The sequence below is a fragment of the Centropristis striata genome, chromosome 4 (assembly GCF_030273125.1).
Source record: "Centropristis striata isolate RG_2023a ecotype Rhode Island chromosome 4, C.striata_1.0, whole genome shotgun sequence".
Lineage (NCBI taxonomy): Eukaryota > Metazoa > Chordata > Actinopteri > Perciformes > Serranidae > Centropristis > Centropristis striata.
The window spans coordinates 3503997-3520965 of NC_081520.1; the positions used below are offsets into that span (position 1 = coordinate 3503997).

The 16969-nt window shown below is 36.8% G+C and overlaps 1 protein-coding gene across 2 annotated transcripts in view; it reads right to left on the reverse strand.

Moving 5' to 3' along the window:
* Positions 1-14372, reverse strand: part of exoc3l2b (exocyst complex component 3-like 2b) — a 67295-nt gene extending 52923 nt beyond the window's left edge. The window contains exon 1 of one of the 2 annotated variants that reach the window (XM_059331199.1): positions 14054-14372. The gene's annotated coding sequence lies outside the window, so the exon portion shown is untranslated. Of the gene's footprint in view, positions 1-5894; positions 6269-14053 lie in introns of those variants that run through there. The other variant, XM_059331198.1, reaches the window with a different exon arrangement.
* Between the last annotated feature and the right edge of the window lie 2597 nt (positions 14373-16969).

Sequence of the window (16969 nt, forward strand, 5' to 3'; positions counted from 1 at the left end):
TTAGTCCCTGTAGAAGAGCAGGGTCTTTTTTCTCCCCTGAAAACAGCCTGGTTACTGATTGGATAGATCGCTAAGCAGGATGTGACGTAGTACTCTACACAACAACAACAACACGACATTTGTAAAAGCTGGCAAAGCAGTGTTCCCAACTTAGCAACTTTGTTGCTAAATTTAGCAACTTTTCAGACCCCCTTAGCGACTATTTTTAAGAAAGCAACTGGAGACAAATCCAGCGACTCCTTCTTACTCTTCTTAACGAGCCCGTGGCTCGTTAAGAAGAGTAAGAGTCTCCATTAGCGGCAGTTAGCTACAGTTAGCTCTGTAGCAGTACAGTGTGTATGTGCTGCTGCTGCAGGAGGTGTTCACTTAGCGATCTCTGTTTGTTTACAACAAGCACCAGACACTCTGTGCACAGTTAGTGATGCTGTTAATTCACAATCACTATGTTTATGATCAGTGGAGACTCTGTGCATAATTAGCCATGCTGCTTTCAGCTGCTGACGTTGTGCACAGTTAGTGATGGTGAAAACCATACGTCACCTCCAGAGTCTCTAAATCGCTCTGGGGGCTAACTTGTAGTGGAGACATGCAGAGTGAGAGACTTTAGAGAGGGTGTGGCCTGAGACTCTCCCGGTGGACACTTTCCCCCCTAGTGGAAACACGGCTATTATCTGCTTTGAATGATCAGCATGTATATTTGTCAGGCCTGATGGTCGAATGTCTTTGTTTTCTTGACGGGTGTCGAGTGTCGGGTCGGTGTAAGACCCTGAGGTTTCTGTGATAACAGAATCACAAACGCACGACCCTAAACTTTATTTCACTCCTCTAAGAACAATCTGAGCCAACCTGTTTCCAGTGTTGACATCACAAACTTCAAATCTTTGTTTTTCTATATTACGATAAGTATGTAAATAGTATTAAAATATCTTTTAAACCTCTGAAGAGTATATGTGTTGTAATAACACCAAAAATCCACTGTTCATCTGTTAAAGTGACAACAAAAAGCTTGAAATAGTGATATTTCTGTCAGAATCACTTCATTCTAAATGTGTCATTTGAAACGTGTCCAAAAATAAAGTGTTTGAACTAACCAGATCCTAATAAAAACATTATATTCACTGAAAATCTATTTACACAGAGCAGAGAGGAGAGGACAGGAGAGGCTGGAAACATGACAATATTTCAATATGTACAATATGTGGAGAAAAAACTGTTTTTCTCCAACATTCATGACACATAGAAAAGTGTTTATATACAAACAATTAAAAAAATAAGATTTATCAGAGAAATTCAACTTTTTATTCTGATTTCTGTCATTCTGTTTTTCTGCACAAAGACATGTTAGAGTTGTTCCCAAGTCTGATTCCATGGAGCTGCAGGACTTATAGATTTTATACAGATTGTATAAATTGCATTGAAATACAAGGAAACAGAGTAAAATGTAAAAAGAGCAAATGAAACAGATAAAAGACGCACTGAAACAGCTCAGAGGGTTTAAAGTATATTATGAAATACTCAGTTACCCACGATGCATCTGTCTCTCATTAAGTAAAAACTGCCCTCTCTGCATTATCTGTGAGAGAAAACAGCTGCTGAGAAAAGAAGTGTAACATTATCTTTTCCCTGAAGAGAGGAATGTGTGTGTGACTTGCAGAGATTTTAACGGGAATAGGTTTTAAATGAATTCATACAGTTAATAAAAAATGTCCTGGTTTAGATTGTAATTCATTGTTTTATCATCCATTCATCTGACAAAGGCTGTTTTGATTAATCAATTCATCCTTTTGTCCACAAAATGAACATTTTCTGTAAAAAAAATCTATTTATCAAAGGAAAGATATTCAGTTCTTTTTTGTTCCAAACCATTCAGTAAAAAAAGAAAAAAAAATATTTTCCAGAAATGTACTGTATTATTTAACTGGATTTTTTTCTTGTTTTATTCTACATTAAGTGCAAATTCCATAAAAAAAAAAGTTAATTACTTTTATTACAAATATTAACCATATTTTGTTTTATTTACAGTATTAATCAATAGGTTAATGGTCTTGAATGTTAAATTATAGTCAATTCTATGTGAAAATACAAAAAAAATCACATATTAAACCTTGCAAAAAATATTTAGAAAAAAAATTTTTTTTTCATCCTTTATTATTTAAATGTATATATTTGGTGTATATATGTTTTTCATTTCATTTAAAGGTTTTTTTTCTGTAAGAAAACAGAAAGTTGCATCAATTTCATATTCAACAATAGGACGTGCATGTTTTCTGTTTTACAGAATTTTTCAGTAAAAGTACAAATACTAATTTACAGATTGCTAGACCATTTTATGGTTAATATATATATATATATATATATATATATATATATATATATATATATATATATATATATATATATATATATATAATTATTATCGTTATTTTTTAATTAAATTAAATAAATAAAAAAAATGTTTATGGTATTTGCACTTAAGGTAGAAAAAAACAAGAAACCCTGTAAAATAATATAGTAAATTTAACAATGTGTATTTAAAACTTCTCAGAAAATGTTCTATTATTATCAATTATATAATATTTATTATAATTATTATCTAATGACTAAACAATGTGTTCAAACTCTCACAGCAGGTCACCAACATCACAGCTGACCATCAGTAAAGAGGTCAAAGGTCAAACAAAGACAGGAAGTTCAACGGGAAGTGAAAATGTGGCCGTCTCTATTTATTCTCTTCATTCATTTCTCTGCTTATTATTATTAATCACACACAGAATGTTTCAGTCTGAGCGAGGAGGAAACAGACGGAGGTAAAGGAATAAAAAAAGAAAGGAGAGACGGAGTGATGGATGGACAGAGAGACAGAGACAGAAAGAGACACAGAGACAGAGAAACAGAGGGACATTTTGATCGCTCTACATTTTTCTGAAACTCTAACACGCTGACTCAGCACACTGCACATTTGTAAAGTATGCAGAGACCTCAGAGAATGTGTAAGCAGGACGACACTAACCCTCTGTGGAGGGACACAACTTTACTGTGGACAGACACAACATCCCAGTGGACAAGCACACTGTCTCTGTAGACAGACATGATGTCTCTGTGGACAAACACAATCTCCCTCTGGACAGACAACATCCCTGTGGACAATAATGCTGTCTCTGGACAGACACGTTGTCTCTGTGGATGGACAAGCCGTTTCTGTGGAGGGACAAACTGTCTCTGTGGACAGACAAATTTTCTCTGTGTGGTTAAACTGTCTCTGTGGAGGGATAAACCATTTCTATCGAAGGACACACTGTCTCTGTGGAGGGACAAACTGTCTCTGTGGAGGGACAAACCATTTCTATCGAAGGACACACTGTCTCTGTGGAGGGACAAATTGTCTCTGTGGAGGGACAAACCATTTCTATCGAAGGACACACTGTCTCTGTGGAGGGACAAACCATTTCTATCGAAGGACACACTGTCTCTGTGGACAGACATGCCGTCTCTGTGGACAGACATGCCGTCTCTGTGGACAGACACGCTGTCTCTGTGTGGGGACAGCGATGCCATCCGTATGTCCAACCACTCTGAAGATCATTGCTCCGATGAAGCAGACTCCATTAAAAACAGTCATTTTAACAGCAGTGTTCTTGTGTTCTGACAAAACATGAATTCTGACTTTTTCCAAATCAGCATCATGATGTAATTAGTTAGAAATCCTTCTGATCCATTTATTGACATTAAATCACAGATAAATCACTTTATTTTGGCTTCATACTGATGTAATATCATTGTCATCCATAGACAATTCCTGGAGACGGTGATGACATTCAGCCGATAGTCAGAAACACAGGATCAATCCCTGCCAGATAATTATTGATGTGAGCAGCTTTAAAGGATTTTCAAACGGGGCTGTGTTTGTCAGTAAATGAGTGGTGAGAAAACCAAACAGTGTTCATCATAAACTCCACACACAAAGTCTGGTTACTTTAGTGTTAAAGAGCTTAAAGCTCCAGCTGTTTACTGTTTAACCCCCTGAACCTCAGCAAGCAGTTTCTTATTATATTTTACTAACTGTGTCCTTGTATTTCACTGTAATTTATAAAGTCCTGCAGCTCTGAAATCAGAACAATCATGGCAATCATCAATCAAGTGGGAACAACTCAAACATGTCTTTGTGCAGAATAATAGTTAGAATGACAGAAATCAATAATAAAGAAAAAGTTGAATTTCTCTGATAAATCTTTTTGTGTGTGCCATGAATGTTGTTAAAAAAACTTTTTCTCCACATAGTTAAATAACTGAAGTATTGTAATGTTTCCAACCTCTACTGTCCTCTCCTCTCTGCTCTGTGTAAACAGATTTTCAGTGAATATTAGTCACGTGACCGTTCGTCCAGCCTGTTCTCCTGTTAAAAACATTAATAAAGGTCTATCTATATAACGTTATATATAACTTCATTGACACGTTGCCGTGGATACGCATTGCTCTGCTTCTCTCCTGGTGACGGCTCGCCTTGTCAGTGACCTGTCAATCAAAGGTAGCCCCGCCCCAAATCATACGATTCTTTATCTTCTATTTTCTTCTAAATGGGGCCATTATTAGAACTATTGACATCAAATTGTCTTGAAGATGATTTTTTACTAGTGATTGAGACCATAGTGTTGTCCTGAAAAATTTTTCTGAGGTAATAAATCAAGTGAGAAGTTTTCAAATTTTGCACTGAAATGAATGGGCAGATTTTTTTTGCAGCCAAACTTAGCACCCCCTACTGGAATTTTTGGTAGAATGCAGCTTAAGGCACTTCCTGGTTTGCCTCCCTGCTCAGACACGGAGGTTGCCGCCTGGTTTGAAATGACACATGTAGAATAAAGTGATTCTGACAGAAATATCACTATTTTAAGTTTTTTTTTGCTGATTTTTTTCTGATGGAAACTTTTGTCACTGATGATCCATTCAAAGGCCGTTGGAAAGTTTAAATTTGGACGATAATGCCTATCTTTATTAGCTAAAAGTTCTATTTTTGGCTCCAAGAAAACATAGGTGGGGTTGAGAGGGTTAAAAACTCTTGAGGAAGCGTTGTGCACTCTCTGACGTTTCAATCCAAGCAGCTTTCATCAGGTGGATCACTTCTCTGACATTTAAAACACCAACAGTGATCCAAATGAGACCAAGTTCTGCTCATTCTACCAGAGACAATCTTCCAGCCAGAGTCTGTTAATCAGTGACGCTTCCTGTCTGCTCCAGTCAAAGTCACTCTGAGACAAAAACTACATTTATCAAACTGTTTTACACAAAATGATATGATCAACATGTTGTGAGGAAAGCATTCCGAGTGACTCACTGTCGACCTCTGACCTTTAGACCTCTAATGACACAAAACATAATATATATCAAATATACCCTGAATGCCTCTGCAAGCTCTCTACACCAAGACAGGGCGAATAATGAGGACAATTAAACAAATATTATTATATATTCGATTAATCTGTGGAGTCATATTTCTGGCAAAATTAAATAAATTCCAGTCTGAGCTTCTCTAAAGTAAAAGCGGGATTTTGCAGAATTAATCCGTTTTTATCTTTGATATATTTGTATATATTTGTGGGTTTTAGACTGACAATTGAACGTGTCACCTTGAGCTGCAGAAAAGGACATTTTCACTCACTCAGTTCTCACTTTGTAGAAACAGTTAACCGAGATAACTGTTAAATGACTTCCTCTTCATATATATTAGCCTATCTCTATTAGTATATTAAATACAAAGAAAACACAAAATAAAGCTTTTAACTTATTATTTATAAATTATAAACTTCTAAAAGCTTCATGTGACTCAAACGTGCCTCCATCAGAAGAAGAAGAAGAAGAAGTGTGTGTGTAGGAGTGTTAGTTTGTGTGTGTGTACTCACAGCGGGGAGTCATGACGGCAGATCAGCGGATCAAACTTTCATTAGAATCCGGCTGAAGCGACGCAAGCGGCGGGCGCAAAACTGAGATGTTCCCGGGGAGAAGCTGGAGCTCCGAGCAGCCTGAACACAACCAGCTCTCACCGCCACTGAGTCCGACTGCAGCACACACACACACACACACACACACACACACACACACACACACACACACACTCCGCTACGCTGACACAACGACATGGGTTACCATGCTGCGTTCAGGGTCACTCAGAAATGTCGAAATCACAAATGCAGCGGCGCAGGAAAAGTTTCGGTAACGCTTTATATTAAGGTCCTTGTAATAACCATTAATGAACAAGTAATAAGGCCCTTGTAAGTCCTTACAAGATGCTTATTAACATTATTGTGTGTTTATAAGCTTATATAAGTGTTAATAAAGGCATTACAAACACCCATGACCCACCCATTATGTCTTTGCCATGCCTTTATTAATCTTATTTTGTTTGCTTATTGATATTAAAATATACTTTATGGCTCATCTATTATAAGCTAACTATAAGTTATCTATGCTTTTTGCAACTACTGGATCTAAAGTGAGCACAATGCCTTATTACTTGTTAATTAATGGTTATTAAGGACCTTATTATAAAGCGTTACCAAAGTTTCTAATTGAATGTGAGTTCAAATACAGTAGGACTTTTAAACTCTCACTGAATATCCAAAAGTGTATGTATTAGAACCTGTTGAAAATACAACTTTACTGATATAAACGCTGTGTGACATCATCACCGTGGTTGGAATTTAGAGAAAGGAAACTTTCAGGGTATATTTGAAGTTAAAAACATAAAGATTATTAATCTTTGAAGTGTGAAAACACTTTTTAACAGTTTTAAGTGGAGACACTACAGGTGAATAGGTTTTTTTTTAACTTATAGACACCAACATGAAACTTCCCCAGTTTGTTATTTACATAAAGACAATATTTTTTTGCATTGCAAGTTTTCTGAATTTTTGTTTACACATTCCAATCAGGTGCATATATTTCCAGGCAATAAATCTATCCATAAGTGAATCCATAAGTCATTTTTTAAAAATATATATATTAGATTCAAAGTATTCTGCAGGAGGAAATTAGGATATCTCCTTTTATCATTTCATAAATCAGAAAATACTGTCAAAAGCCATAAAAAAAGCCATTTTCATCATGTTTTAGGAACAAAATGTTCTATAAATCAGGGTATGAATGATTGTTAGAACCTTCAGAATATAGTTAGGAATAAAACTGGTCAGTTTGGTGTCTGTTAGTGGAGCTGAAGTTGAGATTTATGAGGTAAAAGTCATTTTAAGAAAACAGCCTTTAAAGATTTTTTTATACAGTCTTTATGGAAATTACAATTTGAAGACAAAATATTGAATCTAGTTCAGAGCAACAACAACAACATAGAACATGTGAAACAGCACAGATGTAGCCAATCAACACACTTAAACAGAACTAAGTGTCATATAATAATGCAGGTTATAGATAAAATAAAATTGGATAAAAGTATATAGATTACCAGTATATAAAGTTTAAAATGAGCCTCACATTTAGCTGCAACATCAAAGTGATGAATGCATCCATAATTATAATACAATAATCTTTTGCATAACGAGTCCTTTTACTTTTTTGGTACTGTGAGTATATTTTGATTTTAATATCAAAACATTTATTCAAGTATTGTTTTAAGTTTTGACTGCAGGACTTTAAATTTGACTTGAATTTATATGAAAACTTGTTTGTTCCACCTTTGGCTTGAAGTGTAGCAGCGTAAATGAAAGACCTCAGTCGTCCTCTCATTTAAGTTTTTATTTTTATTTTTGATGAATGGACCCCTGAGAGTTTTTTGGCCGCTTTCCAACACAAATCAGAGGGTCCTCCTGAGTCACACCCCGACTTTCTATTTCAATGTCAAACTACTTCCTGTTTCTGTCTCTCATTCATTTCCCCAAAGAGAGAGAGAAAAAAAATCACCTTTCATTCAACAAGGACATTATTACAATATGTAGTGTGTGTGTGTGTGTGTGTGTGTGCGTGGGTGTGTGTGTGTGCGTCTTTGCGTGTGTATATGTGTGTGTGCTTGGGTGTGCATGGGTGTGTGTGTTTGTGTGTGTGTGTGTGTGTGTGTGTGTCTGCTGTGTGTGTGTGTGTGTGTGTGTGTGTCTGTGTGTGTGTCTGTGTGTTTGTGTGTGTGTGTGTGTGTGTGTGTGTGTGTGTGTGTTTGTGTGTTTGTGTGTGTGTGTGTGTGTGTGTGTGTCTTTGCATGTGTATATGTGTGTGTGCTTGGGTGTGCATGGGTGTGTGTGTTTGTGTGTGTGTGTGTGTGTGTGTGTGTGTGTGTGTGTCTGTGTCTGTGTGTGTGTGTGTGTGTGTGTGTGTCTGTGTGTGTGTGTGTGTGTGTGTGTGTGTCTGTGTGTGTGTGTGTGTCTGTGTGTGTGTGTGTGTGTGTCTGTGTGTGTGTGTATGTGTGTGTGCGTGGGTGTGTATGTTTGTGTGTGTGTGTGTGTGTGTGTGTGTGTGTGTGTGTGTCTGTGTGTGTCTGTGTGTCTTTGCGTGTGTATATGTGTGTGTGCTTGGGTGTGCATGTGTGTGTGTGTGTGTGTGTGTGTGTGTGCGTGTGTGAATTCCTGTCGCTGGGAGTCATCGGTCAGTCAGCTGGTAAACACATACACACCTAACAAAAGAGCTGACACTGTACTCATTAACTCTGCTTTCAACACAGGTCAGTGCACACACACACACACACACACACACAAGCACACAATCATTAACTAGAAACTTTTCCGACTCAAAGTGTCACTTTTCAGCCTGATCATTAAATCACATCACTGCAGATCTGACGGAGAAATCAAGCTGTTTTCCAACTTGTCCGCCTGTCTGTCTGTCTCTCAGGTTATCGTGTCCATTAATCACAGAGGACATGTGGAGGTCTTTCTTTGTGTCTTCATACTACTGAGAGACATCTGATATGTTCTATCTCACAACAATCTTTCCACCTCTTTTCCTGCTGCTCTCTGAACATATCTCTGCTCTCTCTATGAGGGCTGTTTCATAACTTCTGCACTGGACAGATACAAACATGCAACCAGGCGTCCAGCAGGACATCTGCACGTTCTTAAAGGGAAACTCTGGTATTTTCTCACTATGTCGTTTAACCCTTTGATGCACAACATATTGACCCCCCTTCTAATGCACAACATGGGTCAAAAGTAACCCGCATTCATTTCCCATGTTATTTAATGCTTGCTGTGTGTTTCTGTGCTCCATCTTTTGATATCAATTTTTTTTGTGATTGAATATTCCAAGTATTCTTTAAATATCTTGTTTTTGACAACAACAGATCATTATTTCCATTTTGCCTCTCATATTTTATGAAGAAAAAAAAAGGTTTTGTATTATTACATAGCTAACTATTTGGCTAAGTAGCTTGCTAAGCTAACTACTTAGCCAAGAAGTTAGCTAAGTAGTTAGCTTAGCAAGCTACTTAGCCAAGAAGTTAGCTAAGTAGTTAGCTTAGCAAGCTACTTAGCCAAGAAGTTAGCTAAGTAGTTAGTTTAGCAAGCTACTAAGCTGAAAAATGGATATGGGTAATTTTTGACCCATGTTGTGCATTCGAAGAGTAGTGACAAAAAAAAAGGGATTTTATTAGAAAATGAATAAAGGAAAACATAAAATTAGGATGTATGATGATCAAAAACAAACTAATTGAGGAAAACCTGGAATACTGAATGATGAAAATAACTTATTGCAAAGATATAGAACATAAAAACTCTGTCGGATCACTTTAGACCATGTTGTGCATCAAAGGGTTAACCAAACAAAGTCATGTCAGGATAAGTAATATGATCCGGCTCAGGGAATTTCATCACCTTCACCTGTGTCTGGATGACTGCTGGTACAGCACTAATACATCAGTATGAACCCAAAATAAAATGATTTATATGTGATTAAAATGTTAATAAACTGATCTAAAGGATGCAGAAATAACTACAACATGATAAATGTAAATGTGATCTTGTGATTGTGTGTGATCCTGTCATCCAACTCTGGTTTTTATTCTAGTGTCACTCTATTTTATTTGTGTCTTGTGTGTTTAGCGTAACAATTTAAGTCATTTTGTGTTTTTTTTTTAGTAATTTTGTGTCTTTTTTGGTCATTTTGTATATTTTTTGGTCATTTTGTGTCTTTTTTGCGTCTTTTTTTTAGTAATTTTGTGTCTTTTTTTGGTCATTTTGTGTCTTTTTTATTCACTTTGTTTCTTCTTCTGCGTTTGTTTGTTTTTTGTCATTTTGTCATCTCATTTTATTTCTTTTTTGATCATTTTGTGTCTTTTTTTTTTTAGTAATTTTGTGTCTTTTTTGGTATTTTTTTTGTTTCTTTTTTTGTCATTTTGTGGTTTTTAGTTTTTTTACATTTTGTGTCTTTTTTTAGTCCTTCAGTCCAACATAAAATGTCATTTTGAATCTTTTCTTTACTTTCAAAACACTATCATGCTCAATAAAGAATTTGAAATGTTGAAAATGTGAACAAAGGTTGCAAATCTAACATATAAGAGGGTTCCATCCAGTTCTATCATTTGATACTAAATCTATTTGAGCTTGTCTCCAGTTTTACTTGGTATATCATCATCAAACTGAAACTGGCCTCATGGAGTTTACAGCCAGAACTTTAGAGGTAAATTTACAGTAGGGCTCCACGCTGCTTTGTTTTCTAGTCTGGATGTCATGAAGAAGTCATGATTTGGTGTTTTTGGAGACTCCAGAGGGTTAATGTTGACATGTAACATGAAAACATGGCAGGATAACAACAAAAAGCAGTAGGAGGTGCAAAGAATCAGCAGCCAATGACTGATTATGAAACATCTGCATAGATTAACATCCGTGAAACCTCAGAGTTGTGAAAGTGTGGGGATGAGAGAGTCAGCAGATATATTAAAAGATCTTGTGTGTTTGTTCTTTCATCAGGTCAGTGGGTCACAGAAAGAGAAGTCCATACAGTTATTCTGCTGTTGTCGTCGGTTTCATACGACACAGAAACGAAACACAAAAATTCTCATTATTGTGTAAATATTTCTGCTTTTAAAGTTTGCTGATGAAACACGTTTCCTCCTTTCCTCAACAGAGAGTTCATGACAAGTGAAGTTTCAGTGTCTCAGTAACACAAAATCACCTTTTTTTAACAGTTTAACTCAATTTATTAACAATTTATAATGATAGTGACAGAGTGAATGAGTAGAGGATGGAAAAATAAATGCAGTAGGATTACATTAGTCTGTCACTGCCCGGACACACACCTGACCGACCTGCTGAAATCACTTATATTCATTCAAATTCTCTAACCCTATAAAGCCAAGTGTATCATATTTGATACACATGTTGTTGAGACCTCTACATCATCAGTCTGATATATTTTTTTCCTGAAAAACCTGATGTATACATGTGTTGGAGATTAAAAACAAACAAACTGAGCAACAAATTGCACAAAAATACCAGATGTAGCAAAAATGATACAGGTTCATTGCTGGGTGAAAACTTCATATCAGCAGATAAATCATTTTTTTCTTGCATATTTGAATTAAATGTTAAAAGGAAAGTCTTAATAGGATAAAAATGTTAGGTTTTTATGTTTTTGTTAGTTCAAGAAAAACAAACTGTGAGCAACAAATTGTACATAAAAGACCTGATGTATCAAATATGATACAAATTAGAATTCATATATGCAAATTGATTTATTTTTTTTGTCAGCAGGTTCAATAAATACTCAAGTTTTTAAAAAAAATATAATTTTCTGGCAATTATTTCATGGTTCAGGCTTTATAGGGCTAAACTGTGACGTTGTGGGGAACTGTCTCCAAAACACAGGGGTCCTCATTTATCAAACGAGCGTAGAAACCAGCGCAGATCTGAGCGTATATTTGGTCTTACGACAGGGTTCACGTGGGATTTATCAAACGATCATATCTGTCCAATCACAGCGTGAGAATGATCGGCTGATGATAAATGTGGCGGCTCGAAACAAGCGCCCTAATATATATAATATATATATAATATATACCCCTCGAGAGTTTACGACACTGAAGGACACAATACGGCCAAAAAGAGGATTTTTTCCACTCTAAAGTCAACTTTATTAGCAAAGTGCACCATTACAAATAACAACAGGAGGAAATGGACATTTTACAGAAATACACAGCGACGGAGGTTTATGAAATAAAAGTACTTATAGTTATAAACTCAAACAAGTTCAGTGAATATTTTACATTTGGAGCACAGACTTAGAAGTTTTCACAGCTTTTTGGTTGAAGGAAGTAAACAATGTTTTAAAGTAAGTTTAAATCCAAAAGAAGAGGAATTTCTCAGTCAGAAAGTGAAACGCTGACGTCCAACAGCTGCAACACAACAAGGCGGCATAAAAAGTGAAAAGGAAGGAAATCAGTGGTGCTGTCAGCAGGGCAGTGGTCCATTAAAACTCCTGGTGAGGTTTGAGTAATTCATTTACACATCATGGTATATAAAGCCTAATATCCTATATAATATCCAAATATTGTTGTTATTATGATGGAGATATATTATTCACCTCTTTACATTTAGTAATAATTCTGTCCCAGTCAGAGGAGCGTGTGGCAGCGCTGATTGGAAATGTTTTTATTGGGTCAGAACCGCTGGTGAAGGAGACGCTGGCGCTCCGGTGTCCAGCTGGATAATAATAATAATAATAATAATAATAACGGTAAACAGCAGAAGACAACAACATTTAATATCCTTGGCTAGTATTCTGTTAAAAGAATTTCACGGTCGCAGGGTAGCCTGGGTATACCCAGACTGCCTTGCGCGCTCAAATTTAATTTCGAACCTCCATCCAGTCTGGAAACCAGGAAGGTTTCTTAGCCCTGTTTTAGGATCCAATCACAGAGCGGGGAGGGACGGCAAGACGATGACGCGTACTACTCGGCACTTGGAAGCTTGTAGTTTTCTTACGGATCCAACATGTCTGCTGCAGATGAGAAACTCTCTTTAGCTGTAGACGGTGTTTTAAATAGTTTAGAGCGAAAGTTGAAAGGCGAAAGGCCTCTCAGCGGCTCCGCTGTCCCCCGTCTTGTAGCCAGATCACTGGTGGCGGGGCTATGAGCGCTAGCGGCGCTAATCACCGGTGCTACCGCAACGCCGGTGATCTGGCTACGAGCCGGGGGACAGCGGAGCCCCCAGAGACCCGCAGCAGCTTGTTTATTGCCCATAAAATCAGTGGATGTGTGTGGCTGAATGACATGAGGGGGAATAAAGCGTGAAAATAAATAATCTTGCAGAAAGCGAGAACTGGAGAAGCAAAGCAGCAAGCAACACTCTCTCACAGACACACACACAACAAACATCCATTTCTGTTGCTCTACTACGTCATCTGGTATAACTGATCTGATTGGCTAAGAGCTACCTACAGACGCTTTGATAGACATTCTAAGCGTCCAATAAACGGCTCTGGAGGATCGTAAACCACACCTCCTCTACGGAGAAATGAATGGCTAGTTTCCAGACCAAATCTCATTTGAGATTAGTCTGGTGTTAGCCAGGCTAGTCGCAGGGTGTATTTATTTTTGGATTATGTTTTAATGATAAATGATGTAGTCTAAACATGCTTTGGTTTGTCACCATTAAAAATCAAAACACCACAGAGTTTTATCAGCTCCAGGCATCGATACTATAGTCTAAGATCAATTCTCAGACTCAGACGTGTGGACTTCACGCTGACTCAAACCTGCGTACACGAGCTGAGAGCAGACTGAGATCTGATCGTACCCTCCGCTCACGTCCAAACTGATAAATGCCGAGCCTTGCATGGAAATGATCGTACCCCCACTTTAAACTGGTCCCTACAGCTATTGCTGTATGGGACCAGTGCTCGGTGCGATTGCCCCGAGGCCCTAATAATATCTGAATCTGAATTATTAGATCAGCAACAGACATTAAATCATTTTCTGTAAGATATCCAGGTTTGATAATGTCTGAAAGTGTTTTTTTTTTATTGTAAAAACATACAAACTAAACCAAATTATGTTTTCTTAACAATAAATAAATAAATCATGTTTTTATAGTTATACCACACACAGGGAAATTAAAGAAGCAGCTCTTACCTTTTTCTTCTGTTTTTGTAGAATAAGAAATAATCCACGACTTTTCCTCAAGACTGTGACATCTCTGCCACAGTGTGTGTGTGTGTGTGTGTGTGTGTGTGTGTGTGTGTGTGTGTGTGCGCGCGCACACGTGTGTGTGCTGGTTGTTAGTACTCTGCTGTCAGTTTCTACTGTTCCTGCAGAGGGTTCTACTGTCTGTCTGTTTACAGCTGCAGGTTCCTTCCTTCTTGTTCTGTTTGCCAGGTTCTATTGGGTTCTTCTGTCCCTCTGCCCACTGGTTCTGTCTGACTCTACTGGTTTTTATGCCTTCTCCACTCGCTCCTCGTTGGGATCTGGGAGTTCTGTGCTGTGTTTCCTGTTTGTTTTATTTTCTAACTGCAGCAGGAAATGGTCATCTTTTCCTCTTCCTACCCCCACTAACGACCCCCAGCACACACACACACACACAGACACACACACACACACACACACACACACACACACACACATAGAGAGAGAGCCGGCCCAAGCCACCATGGGGCCCTAAGCAAAATTCAGTTTTGGGGCCCTCTATTTCTGCCAATAACATTGATTGTTGATCATTCACACACCTGCTATAAACTCATTGCGGCTCTAGCAGTGTTGTTTACATTATTCTTTTGTCAGCCTGATATGTCTGATATGTCGTTTAAGGGGGTGGCCCAGTTAATTACGTAAATAATACCAATGAATGAATAATGTCCAGGGTGTCACATATGGTTTTTAACCCTCTGGAGTCCATCTATTTATTGAAAATACACATGTTTATTTACAGTAATAACTTTATTTATATATGATATGTAGACAAGCTGAGAAAGCCAGTTAAAGTTCAATCATAGGAGCTTTCACAGTGTGCCATTCATGTTTCTAGACCATTTTTAAAATGTGAATTTTCTGTCTACAATGGAAACTATTACTATTTTTAATTTACACGCAAATAGACTGTTTTGTAGTTTTATTATTTATTATTATTTCTGCTGTTTTTGTGTGTATAAATGGTAAAGAAAATAAATTAAAAAATGGTACATTTCCAAAGACACCTGTGTCTTTTGCCTGTTTGTTGGGTTCCTGGCAGCTTTATCCTTTGTTAATTAAAATAAAATGAAAAATCTGACTGATAGTAAAGTTTGTGTGGAGAAAAAGGAGCCATGCATGTGATGTAAGGACAGACTGAAAGATGTTAAACAGAGACGGAAATGAATGCATAGGAGGTTGACAAATTTCAACCAAAATCTCCTGGACTTCAGCGGTTTAATCTCATAATGTAGCTGTGTTGTTTTTTTCCAGTTTTTTTTTTTAAAACTGTAATGTTTATTAGGGTTTTTTTTCATATACACAAGAGACATACATAACAAAAGAAAAAAACACTTAACATTAATAAAACAGTATCAACATTCATGGCTGCGGGTATCCATATTCTACAAAATCAGATTCATACTTTTTTTTCCCCCAGTTTTTGATGCTTTGCTTAAAGGTGCTTCGATAGCATTTGTTCATAATTTCTGTTTTGTTGGAACCACACTTAAAAAAAATATTTACCCTGACCTGGCTTTGCCAGGCACAGTCCACACAACAGACTGTATATAAAGATGAATGACCTGACAGCTCCCCACTATTGAGACCAAAACATCTCTATCACCCCCTGGTGGCGGGCTGCAGAATAGGTTTTAAACCAGCCCCCTCCATGTTAGTGGATGGGACACACTAAAACTAAAAACTCAAAGTAGAGCTCAAATAAATGTTTCTATCATTTCAGCTCATTCTTATCAAACTGATGTTTGTTCAAGCATTCATTTTAATTAATTGAATTGTAATTTTTCTAAACACTTTGATTTTAATTAATTATTTAATTCTACAAAATGGAGCTGTGAAGTCATGCTTGACAGGAGGACAGAAACTCGATACCGCAGCTTCACTCTGTGTCACTACTGCTCAGACTCTGGCTCAGTGTTGTTGGGAATTAAGGATGCCTCTTTTATGAATCAATGATGACTTTGCACAGGGCGTCAAATATGTAAATAAAAGGGCGTTATCAAAAATGCTATCCCTCCCATAAGGATACCAAATATGTAGGGATGAACATGAGCAACACTTGTGTGGATCTCTACGGTTAAAAAATGTGGTTAGATGGCTGTCACAATTATTAATAATTATCATAAATAATTATTAATTATAAGAAATGATATGACTTGATTTGCTCTAAGTCATAGCTTGTTGGGGCACCATCTGTAAAACAGAGAGAAGATAGCCAATTCACCAAATCAGTCTCATAAAGTTACTAAACTATCAATTTGGAAGACTTATTAGTAATTATGAATATTATTATAATCAAATTAACATATTAATATTCAGTAGTGGTTGGAGGAATCGTGAATTCTTTTCACAAAAGAGGCTAGCATGTCGTTCACAGTGTACAACATTAAATAGACAGCATTTGTAATCAAGAGTTCTAATAAGTAATGTAGGCTTACAAATGAGGTGTGTGTGTGTGTGTGTGTGTGTGTGTGTGTGTGTGTGTGTGTGTGTGTGTGTGTTTGTCATAAAAGAGTCAGGAAACTCATGCTGTGAAAGGATGACTAGCCAAATGGTCGTATGAGCTGTTACAAAACTGTGTCTTTGTTAAAAGCCAATTTAATATATATATATATATATATATTTGCTTTTCTTTTTCCATTTTAGTTTATCTTTATTTTTTTTGTATTATAGTATTATTTTAACCTTGTATATATTTTCATGCCTGTAACTTTTTTTTTCATATAACATTTATTTTCATTATTTAATTTATTTATTTATTTTTCATATTGACAGCACGATGGGGATTATTAATGTCATTATTACTGTGTTATTCCGCTCAAAAGACATTTTGAGTCGTTCCCACCTTCTAGCCATGATTGTGCT